Source organism: Cryptomeria japonica, chromosome 3, assembly GCF_030272615.1.
Source record: "Cryptomeria japonica chromosome 3, Sugi_1.0, whole genome shotgun sequence".
NCBI classification, from domain to species: domain Eukaryota; kingdom Viridiplantae; phylum Streptophyta; class Pinopsida; order Cupressales; family Cupressaceae; genus Cryptomeria; species Cryptomeria japonica.
Genome location: NC_081407.1, coordinates 888,281,072 through 888,292,161, shown reverse-complemented (window position 1 = coordinate 888,292,161; position 11,090 = coordinate 888,281,072).

Below are 11,090 nucleotides of genomic sequence, written 5' to 3'. Positions count from 1 at the left end.
ATGTTAGGAACTCAAATTAACATAATTCCCATTACAGTGACACATTATAGGTATGAAACACCTTACAATCATTCCATAAGGCATGGAGATATTATTTTGTATCAGTGGCATCGGTATTTGCCTGAGAAATGTGATTGTAGAAATCATATATTATTTTATTTGTGAAACTGCACATAAAGCTACCCACCTATGTGCAACATGAAAAAGGCCTCTAGCTCATAGAGTTGAGGTTATGACGAGATTTCCCACCACCTCCTCCATTCCTAACAAAAATGGAGAAGCTTGGTTTCAACATAATACATTTTACGACCTCACAAAATTAGGGTCACAAAGATAGGGTCATGTAGTTTGGAAATAGATTTTGCTATTGGGTTTGTTTTTATGGAATCAAAGATTTTCAAAGTTAATTTGAAAGTAGATGATCTTGACTTTACAAATTTTCTTCCTTTTATTTAGATAAGGAAATTCTAAGAAATAAAATATTTAACTTTATGTGATCCTTCTATTTGGATGATGGTAGAGAAAGTCAACACAATCTAGCACAAAAGATTGGAGTTACCTAGAAACTTGTAGAGTAACATAGAGTTAGTAAGTCATTGGAAGGTTTCTATAAGAGAGGAATATCAAGAAAATTATCTAAACTTAATCCTCAATGATTCTTAAGATCGTGAGCTTAAAATAGTGGATTTTTCTTCTGGTCACTTGACAGTTAGAGTCACCAAGTGCTTATATGATACATTCAACAACTACAACCATTAAGGCCACACCAAATTATTTGCAAGATGATATAAAATTCTTCACACGTGTCCCACTAGGTGTGCCAAAAACTATTGTCAATTAGAATCACACTTTGTTAAACCTAAATTGTCTAGTATTCTAATTGTAATATGTGGAAAATTAGGAATTAGGGTTTAAGATAATAAAACCACTAACTAACCAAATTAACCCAATAAATTGAAAGAGGAGTCAACCCAATAGATCTAGCCACAATCCAAATAAGGAAAGGGCTGAAATTTTGATTGGATTCACTGGTTGGGAATAGTTATCCTCTTTATTATTTGAATTTGGAATATAATTGTGAAACTAGGGTAAACCCATGAATAATTGAAGCAAATCGTTGAAAACAAACTGCTACAGATATCCCACAAAGCCACAAACTGAGATCTGGGCAAAAGAATATGTTTAAAACCTGGTCCTAAAAGTTCGGCCTGATTTTTCAAGACTAGATAGTAAAAATTTGCCTTGGTCTGATAAAGGTTTGCCTTAGGTCTTAGGAATTAACCTTGAAATTGAAATAAGAATTGAAATGGAAATTGTTGCAAAGTGTTTTCCTTTTGACAAAAAGGCTAGATCTAAAACAAAGGTGCTTATAATCAAAAATATGCATTGATGAAGCTATGTTTGATCCTCATGCAAGGATATTAGGATGTCTTGTAAAATGTCTTCAAAGAAGGTTGATCATGGATGCAATCTTGAATGCATAAACTGACTTCACTTCTACTCCAATGCTTGATAAATGACAAGTTGCTTGCTTAGTTGATTGTGCTAGAGTGTAATTGAGATCTTGATTTCAGTTTCAAATGAGAGGGGTAAACCTCATTTTATAGTTGACTGCCCAAAAATTAATTGAACTTTTAGATTAGGCCAACGTTGGGTCAATTTTTCCCACTCACATGATGTGACCATTGTGGGGACCCAAAATGGGTCCTAATTAGGAGGACTAGGGCACTATGTGACTTGGTCCTGAACTAGGACAAGGGCATCCAACACTTTGGTCTTGAGAATTAGGACTCTAGCATGAGGGGGAGATAGTGAAGGTAATTAAAATGTGAGATCGATAGGTGGTGTGAGTAGAATGATGGAATATGTAAGAGGAAGAATGATAATTGAGAACCAATAAGAGGTTTCAATGGTTTTGGGAACCTAATCAGAGGATAATAAGTATTCATCAACCAATAAAATCTCTAACTTCTTATAACATAGTCATTTTGGACCCAAATTTTATCAAATTGGAACTTGAGATACCCATTTGAGCACTTTATCAAATGGAAGACTTGAACTTGGATTTTGGGGGTCAAGGTTCAAGAATGTGAAGAGAGACGTGATGATAACGGATACATGGACAGATGATGCCAATGGTTTGATAGGTTTGGAACTTAGGTGTTTTAGGTCATGAACTTCATGGAGTGAGGATATTTAATGAAGTCGACCAAATGCATTATGGAGGGAAAGTGAAACCTAATGACTTGAAAGATTGATAAAATTACTCAATTGATTTTCCAAAGGAACAAGGTAGACCTCATAGTTGCTAATGATAGTGAAGGTAGGCAAGAATGAGGGTAAGAAAATGTTTGAAACCTTGAAATGAAGCACTTAGTCAAAACTTGGATTCTTGTAAATTGGGTTTTTGATTGAGGCATGGGAAAAAGGGGAAAAACAAGGGGCACTCATGTAAAAATGCCCAATTAATATCTCTTAGATTAATTATTACTAATTTGGGGTACAAGGGCCTTGGTCTATATATCAAGGGGTTCCCTTTGTATTCTCAATTATTTTGATTTTATTTGATCATCATTGTACATGTGCATCCTTTGATAGAATAAAATTATTCTCATATTTGATCTCACTTGTGCTTTCATTGAGTCTCTGGATCTTGGGTGCCTACATATTCAATTAAATCTTGCATGGTATAAAGCATTCTATACTAGACACTTACAAGGATTACATTGACTCTTGATATGTGAACATGTTCTCTTAGGTTGAACCCCTTAGCAGGTTAGATTAATAATAATGAGAAATATAAAAAACAACACAAGCAAACATGTATTTGAGCTACACACAGATGTAATTCCGACGTAACCATGACCAAGAGGATCCTCAAGGAGAACAATCTAGATCATCTAACAAGAGTAACACAACTAAAGTAAAAACAACACATAGAGAAAATGCAAAATCAGACATCCGCAATATCATAGACTCATCATAAACTAGTCGAAAAATTTGGTACACATACAGGCTTACAAGCTTAGAACAACAAACATTCTAGATTACAATCCCTCTAGACCTCCAAGAGGTATCTGAATCACAAATCATGGATTGAAAACATCATCTATCTTTTTTTTTACCTAAAGATCAAATAAAACAATAAATATAGCATCTGGAACACATTCGGGTTGGTCACAAAAGATTACATTCTCCAAGACAAGAAAATGAAATGTGTAAAATAGGTCGGACCCAAAACACAAAGATCTCCTCCGCCAAAGATAACAACGAAGTGCGGACCATCAAGGAAGATAGTCCAAGGGCCGAGGAACATCGTACGTGGTGCCAATTAGATCTGCAAGCCGTGAAATCGCTCCGCAAGAGAAGAAATCTCCAACTAGTCATTAAGCTCAAAACTGCTCCAGGAACCAAGTAATAGATAATCCGAAAGCAACAACTTGCTGGAAAAAAATCCAAATGAACTCAAAATATGGAATAGGGAACACAAAAAAGTCTAGAAGCCAAATATCTGATCCACAATGGAAAATAAACCACTACCAAAGAATGTCGAAAGAAACACATAAGCTGCAACACAAAACTGAATTGAATAAAACTAAAAATAAATAAAAATTGGTTGATGCAAGGTTGTTCATCTACTGCAGATGCTCCTACATCAGACACCACAGGTAGAAAAAGATGTTCCATGAGAGGCAGCTCATGAACACCAAAAAGAATTTAGAATATAGACCCCATGCTCATTTTTTATCCAAATAACTTCCTTGTTTGCAAAGTTCTTCCTCCTTACCCCTTCTTGTAACTCAATTGAATTTTCCAACTTCTTTTCCACTTCTCCTCTCTTTCCTTTCTTCATATCTACACACTATCTCTTATTACCACTTTCTTTCTTCTGGAAATTTGATCTATTCCTTCCACTGTGACTCTTCTGATATGCCATCACAACTCTAACCTTACTACAATCTGATACCACCTTGCTAATAGACTCATCCACCAGATCCTTCTTCAAATCCATACCATCATCTAGTATAGCCTCTGTATCCTACTTCTCAGCATTGCAAGTATTTACAAGACTTATATTCTTCACTTCCTTCTCTTTCTCCTTCAAAGAAGCCAAAGTAAAGTTCTGCCCATCCTTCTCAATAGTTATTAGGTTTCTTCTACAATCATAGATAGCTCTTCTATCATACTACCAAGGTCTACCTATAAAAACATGACAAGCACTCATAGGCAAAACACCACACAAGACTTCATCTTTGTATGGTCCAATGTTAAAATTCACTATGTACTGCCCTCTCACCTCTACCACATGATCATCTTGCAACCAACTCACCTTGATACCAGATTATTGGTACTTCCACTATCCACAATAAATTTACAACACTTACCACCCGATTTGCATACAGTTTGAAAAATGATTCTTCCTTTGAGTAGGTTCGGTTCCTTCTTTGCTCTGCTCCATCAAGACTCTTCTAAACATAAGGGATTCTCCCTACTCCAGTGCTATCATGCTCTCACCTACAACTCCAACATTCGGTTCCTCACGTACCATGAAATTCCTTTCGATTCCTTTGTTACTGGTTCCCTAAGAACGCTCATAAGATCTATGTCCAGTTCCTCCACACTAGAAACATTTAACCCAAAATTCCTTGTTGCTACTACTATTTTCTTTTCTTTGTGTCTTCTAGTCTGGTTATTTACTCCATTGAGATTTTGATTCTTTAGTAGTCTACTTCTCCATACTGCCACTCATATGCCCTTTATCCCCTGCATATCTCTCTCTTCCCTTAGGGTTATTCTATTATCTTCTTTTTACTTTATCTTCTGCCTTCAGAGCATATTAGTAAGCCTCCTCAACTATAGAAATATTCAACATACTCATCTCATCTTGAATGTTAAATCGAAGTCCATTTATGTATCTAGCCACCTTCTCCCTATCCATCTCTTGATGTCTGGATCTAATCATAACTTTGTAGAACTCTTCAGTATACTCTTTCACACTCATGTCCTTTTGCTTCAAGTTCTGCAACTTCTTGAACAGTTCCAACTCATAGTCTCCCGAAATGAATTTAGCCTTGAATCTTGCAACCATCTGTCTCCACCGGGTGATTTTTATCTCACCATTCTCCACTCTATCTTTCTGCAACTCTTTCCATCATAAAGAAGCATGCCCTTTCAACTTAGTTTGTACTAACTGAAACCTTTGTGGATCTTTAATATATTCAAACTCGAAGTAGTCCTCCAACTCTCTGATCCAGTCTATCAAGTCTTCCGGATTCAATGTACCTGAAAAGTTAGAAACCTCAACTTTATGAATTTTACTTACTTGTATCACTGCTCTAAGAAATATATCTTCTCTTTCATCTGCCAGTCCTTGAACCTCTTCGGCATCTAGCTCTTCCCTTGCATCTTCATACTCATTCTCTGATTCTGGATTCCTTCACAAACTAGCCAATGCATTTTGGATCTCATTCCTCATCTCATTTCTAAAATCCTCCATCATATGCTCTACCCTTATAGGGTTCATCCTTCTTAGTGGCATCTCCTCGTTTGATCTGGTGCAACTACCTCATCTCGACGATCTAAATACAAAGTTCCAATTGCCTCTTCACCAGTGATCTATTGAACACACTTGTAACCTACCTCAATCCAGTGTTTTGTTAATCCAAAGGAATGCCTCAAGGTTCACAACCAGCTCTGATACCATCTAACATAGCCATGACCCAGAGGATCCTCGAGGAGAACAATCCAAATCATGCAACAAGAGTAACACAACAGAAGAAACAACAACACGTAGAGAAAATGTGAAATTAGACATCTACAATATCATAGATTCATCATAAACTAGTCGACAACATCCGGTACACATACATGCTTACAGGCCTAGAACAACAAACATTCGAGATTATAGTCCCTTCAAAGATGTATTTGAATCAAATCAAAAGGTAGTTTTAGATACTTAAACGAATCTTTGTTTGCAGGTATAAAGATCTACACGTGATAAGTTCATTTTTACAAGCAAAGTCCATTTTTAAATGTTAGGAACTCAAATCAACATAATTCCCATTAGAGTGACACATTATTGGTATGAAACACCTTGCAATCATTCCATAAATCATGGAGATAATATTTTGTATCGGTGGCATTGGTATTTGCCTGAGAAATGTGATTGTAGAAATCATATATTATTTTATTTGTGAAACTGCACATAAAGCTACCCACCTATGTGTAACACTAAATGTATCGAATACAATTACAAATGCATTACCACATGAAAAAGGCCTCTAGCTCATAGAGTTGAGGTTATGACAAGATTTCCCACCACCTCCTCCATTCCTAACAAAAATGGAGAAGCTTGGTTTCAACATAATACATTTTACGACCTCACAAAATCAGTGTTGCAAAGATAGGGTGTAGTTTGGAAAAAGATTTTGCTATTGGGTTTTTTTTATGGAATCAAAGATTTTCAAAGTTCATTTTTGAAAGTAGATGATCTTAACTTTACAAATTTTCTTCCTTTTATTTAGATAAGGAAATTCTAAGAAATAAAATATTTAACTTTATGTGATCCTTCTATTTGGATGATGGTAGAGAAAGTCAACACAATCTAGCACAAAAGATTGGAGTTACTTAGAAGCTTGTAGAGTAACATAGAGTTAGTAAGTCATTGGAAGGTTTCTATAATAGAGGAATATCAAGAAAATTATCTAAACTTAATCCTTGATGATTTTTAAGATCTTGAGCTTAAAATAGTGGATTTTTCTTTTGGTCACTTGACAGTTAGAGTCACCAAGTGCTTGTATGATACATTCAACAACTACAACCATTAAGACCACACCAAATTCTTTGCAAGATGATATAAAATTCTTCACACTTGTCCCACGAGGTGTGCCAAAAAACTATTGTCAATTAGAATCACACTTTGTTAAACCTAAATTGTCTAGTATTCTAATTGTAATGGGTGGAAAATTAGGAATTAGGGTTTAAGATAATAAAACCACTAACTAACCAAATTAACCCAATAAATTGAAATAAGAGTGGACCCAATAGATCTAGCCACAATCCAAATAATGAAAGGGCTGAAATTTTGATTGGATTCACTAGTTGGGAATAGTTATCCTCTTTATTATTTGAATTTGGAATATAATTGTGAAACTAGGGTAAACCCATGAATAATTAAAGCAAATTGTTGAAAACAAACTGCTACAGATATCCCACAAAGCCACAAACTGAGATCTGAGCAAAATAATATGTTTAGAACCTGGTCCTAAACGTTTAGCCTGATTTTTCAAGACTAGGTAGTAAAAATTTGCCTTGGTCCTCCAAATTTTCCTCCATAAAAGGTTGAACATGTTTGTCATTATCAACTCTACCAAAATTTCCAAGTACAACTCCTGCACCCATTTCCTGCACACACAAAGAAAGGGAAAGACGTTGGGGATATAGGTTTGCCTTAGGTCAAACCCCGATTTAGGAATTAACCTTGAAATTGAAGTGGGAATTGTTGCAAAGTGTTTTCCTTTTGAGGAAAAGGATAGATCTAAAACAAAAGTGCTTATAATTGAAAATATGCCTTGATGAAGTTGTGTTTGATCCTCATGCAAGGATATTAGGATGTCTTGTAAAATGTCTTCAAAGAAGGTTGATCATGGATGCAATATTGAATGCATAAAATTGACTTCACTTCTTCTCCAAAGCTTGATGAATGACTGATTTCTTGCTCAATTGAATGTGCTAGAGTGTAATTGAGATCTTGATTTCGGTTTCAAATGAGAGGGGTAGACCTCATTTTATACTTGACTGTCCAAAAATTAATTGAACTTTCAGAGTAGGCCGACGTAGGGTCAATTTTCCCGGTCACATGAACTGACCATTATGGGAACCCAAAATGGGTCCTAATTAGGAGGACTAGGGTACTGCGTGCCTTGGTCCTGAACTAGGACAAGGGTGCCCAACACTTTGGTCTTGAGAATTAGGACTCTAACATGAGGGGGAGACAGTGAAGGTGATTAAAATGTGAGATTGATAAGTGGTGTGAGTAGAATTAGGATAGACATCAGACATCAGACATTGGACATTGAATCACCAAAGTGAGGTCCAGGTGAGGACAAAATTGCACGCGGATACAATTTACGATGTTGCACTAATGAAACATGAGAATGGTCTCAACATGTGGGTTCTACAGATGAGATCAAACCCCCAGAGAAGGTTGGATTCCTCTCTAACCTAGATTTAGGAGTATTGTTATAACCAAAAAATTGTTAAATCTTAAACCTAATCCTATTCTATTAATTACTAAGGAAAAAGGGAAGAAATAGTGCATAAAAGGGAAACAATGTTGATTCACCTAGATTAGATGTGATTCTTCCTATCCATTATAACACATAGAAAATGATGAAATATGAAATAGTGTACATAGCCCTCTATTATACTAACTCCTAGAGGTATATAGGAAGGCTAGGATTTGACAAGCATTATAAAGGAAAGACATAATCCATAGTTAGCACCTATAAATAAGGTTGACAAAGCATACATAACGTGAAAGAACAACAAAAGATTCATCCATCCACAAAGCTAAATAGCTTACAAGAGTGGAATAAATGACAAAAGGTCAAAATTATGAATTTATTGATTTAGAGGCATAGAGCCTATTGCAATAGCAGAGCTACAAAATTGCATGTCTCTATAGAGAATAAACAAAAGAACTATTACAAAGAGCAATAAGATATTTTTTTATTCTAAAAGAAGCATGAAAATTGGAGGAAGTGTGGAAAGCTAAAAGAAGGGTGTTAGAGACTATATGAGGCACACGTACCTCAACATAAATGAACCTGTAGATGCACCCTCAAAATTCACTAATAATTGTGATCTAGGGATGGGCTTTGACAAAAAGGGTCTGTAAGAAACTATTGAGCATGACACCTATTCTTTCCCCAAAATGACTAAAAAAAAGCATTAAAAATTGTCTTTTTAGCCTCCATGAATCAAATTTAGTTAGGCTATAAGAGTTGTTGGAAATTTATTAAGTTATAAAGGAGCTAGGCACTAGAAACAATGCATCAATGTTAAGCTTATTAGTCTTTCTTTATTTCTCGCCCTTCCTTTACTCTTTGGCAACCCTTTTAATTTTCCCTAATATTTTGAGATCTTATCTATTTCATTTTATCCTTTTCTACCTTGTCAAAACTTAAAGGGGAGTCAAGAACCTCATCACAGTTTCCTTAGGTTCCTAGAACCTAAGAAAGCTCCAATGACTTTTTTGGTTTCTTATAATTTAGCCATCCATTACCTATTCTTCCCTTTTGTTTCTTTATCAATGGTTGACAAATATTTGGGAACTTTTAGAGTTTTCATAGGTTCATGGAGCTTATGCGGCCTTTGACTCTTTCACTTGTTGTCTTTTCTTGTCAATGATTAAGCCTAAATCAAGAATTGAGAACTTTGTCAAAGGTTCTAATGTTTTGGGAACAATGAGAAGTTGTGACCTCTCTTTGCCTTAGAATTGATCTTACCTTGGTTAGAGGTAGAAGGAGGAATTGAAACCAATCAAGGGTTCCCATGGTTTCCAGAACCAACAAGAGCCCAAACAAACTCTTAGTTGCTTTCTATCTTTCACCTTCATGTTGTATAGCGCTTCCTAGCTGGGGTATAGTTGAAACCAATAATAATCAATTGTTCTTGTGGTTCTAGGAATTGATGAAAGCCTTGATTGATTCTACTTAGGCACTTGAAAAATTACTAAGACATGTGAGGGAAGATGTAAGAGGAAGAATTATAATCAAGAACTAATAAGAGGTTTCAATGGTTTTGGGAACCTAGTCAGAGGATAATAAGTATTCATGAACCAATAAAAGCTCTAACTTCTTATATCATAGGCATTTTGGACCTAAATTTCATCAAATTGGAACTTGAGATACCCATTTGAGCACTTTATCAAATGGAGAAGTTGAATTTGGATTTTGGGGGTCAAGGTTCAAGAATGTGAAGAGAGGCATGATGATAAGGGATGCAGGGACATAGGATGCCAATGGTTTGATAGGTTTGGAACTTAGGTGTTTTAGGTCATGAACTTCATGGAGTGAGGATATTTAGCGAAGTGAACCAAATGCATTATGGAGGAAAAGTGAAATTTAATGACTTGAAAGGTTGATAAAATTACTCAATTGATTTTCTAAAGGAACAAGGTAGACCTCAGGGATGCTAATGATAGTGAAGGTAGGCAAGCATGAGGGTAAGAAAATGTTTAAAACCTTGAAATGAAACACTTAGTCAAAACTTGGATTCTTGTAAATTGGGTTTTTGATTGAGGTATGGGAAAAAGGGGAAAAGCAAGGGGCACTCATGTAAAAAGGCCCAATTAAGATCTCTTAGATTAGTTATTACTAATTTAGGGTACAAGGGCCTTGGTCTATATCAAGGGGTTTCCTTTGCATTCTCAATTATTTTGATTTTATTTGATCATCATTGTACATGTGCATCCTTTGATAGAATAAAATTATTCTCATATTTGATCTCACTTGTGTTTTCATTGAGTCCCTGGATCTTGGGTGGCTACATCTTCAATCAAATCTTGCATGGTATAGAGCATTCTATACCAAACACTTACAAGGAGTTCACTGACTTGATATGCGAACATGTTCTCTTAGGTTGAACCCTTTAGAAGGTTAGATTAACAATAATGAGAAATATAAAAAACAACACATGCAAACATGTATTTGAGCTACATAGAGATGTAATTCTGATGCAACCATGACCCAAAGGATCCTCAAGGAGAATAATATGGATCATGCAACAAGAGTAACACAACTAAAGAAAAAACACACAGAGAAAATGCAAAATCAGACATCCGCAATATCATAGATTCATCATAAACTAGCTGACAACATTCGGTACACATACAGGCTTACGGGCTTAGAACAACAAACATTCCAGATTACAATCCCTCCAAACCTCCAAGAGGTATTCAAATCACAAATCGTGGGTTGAAATCATCATCTATCTTTTTTTTACCTAAAGATCAAATAAAATAATATATATAGCATCCAAAACACATTCGGGTCGACCACAAAAGATTACATTCTCCAAGACAAGAA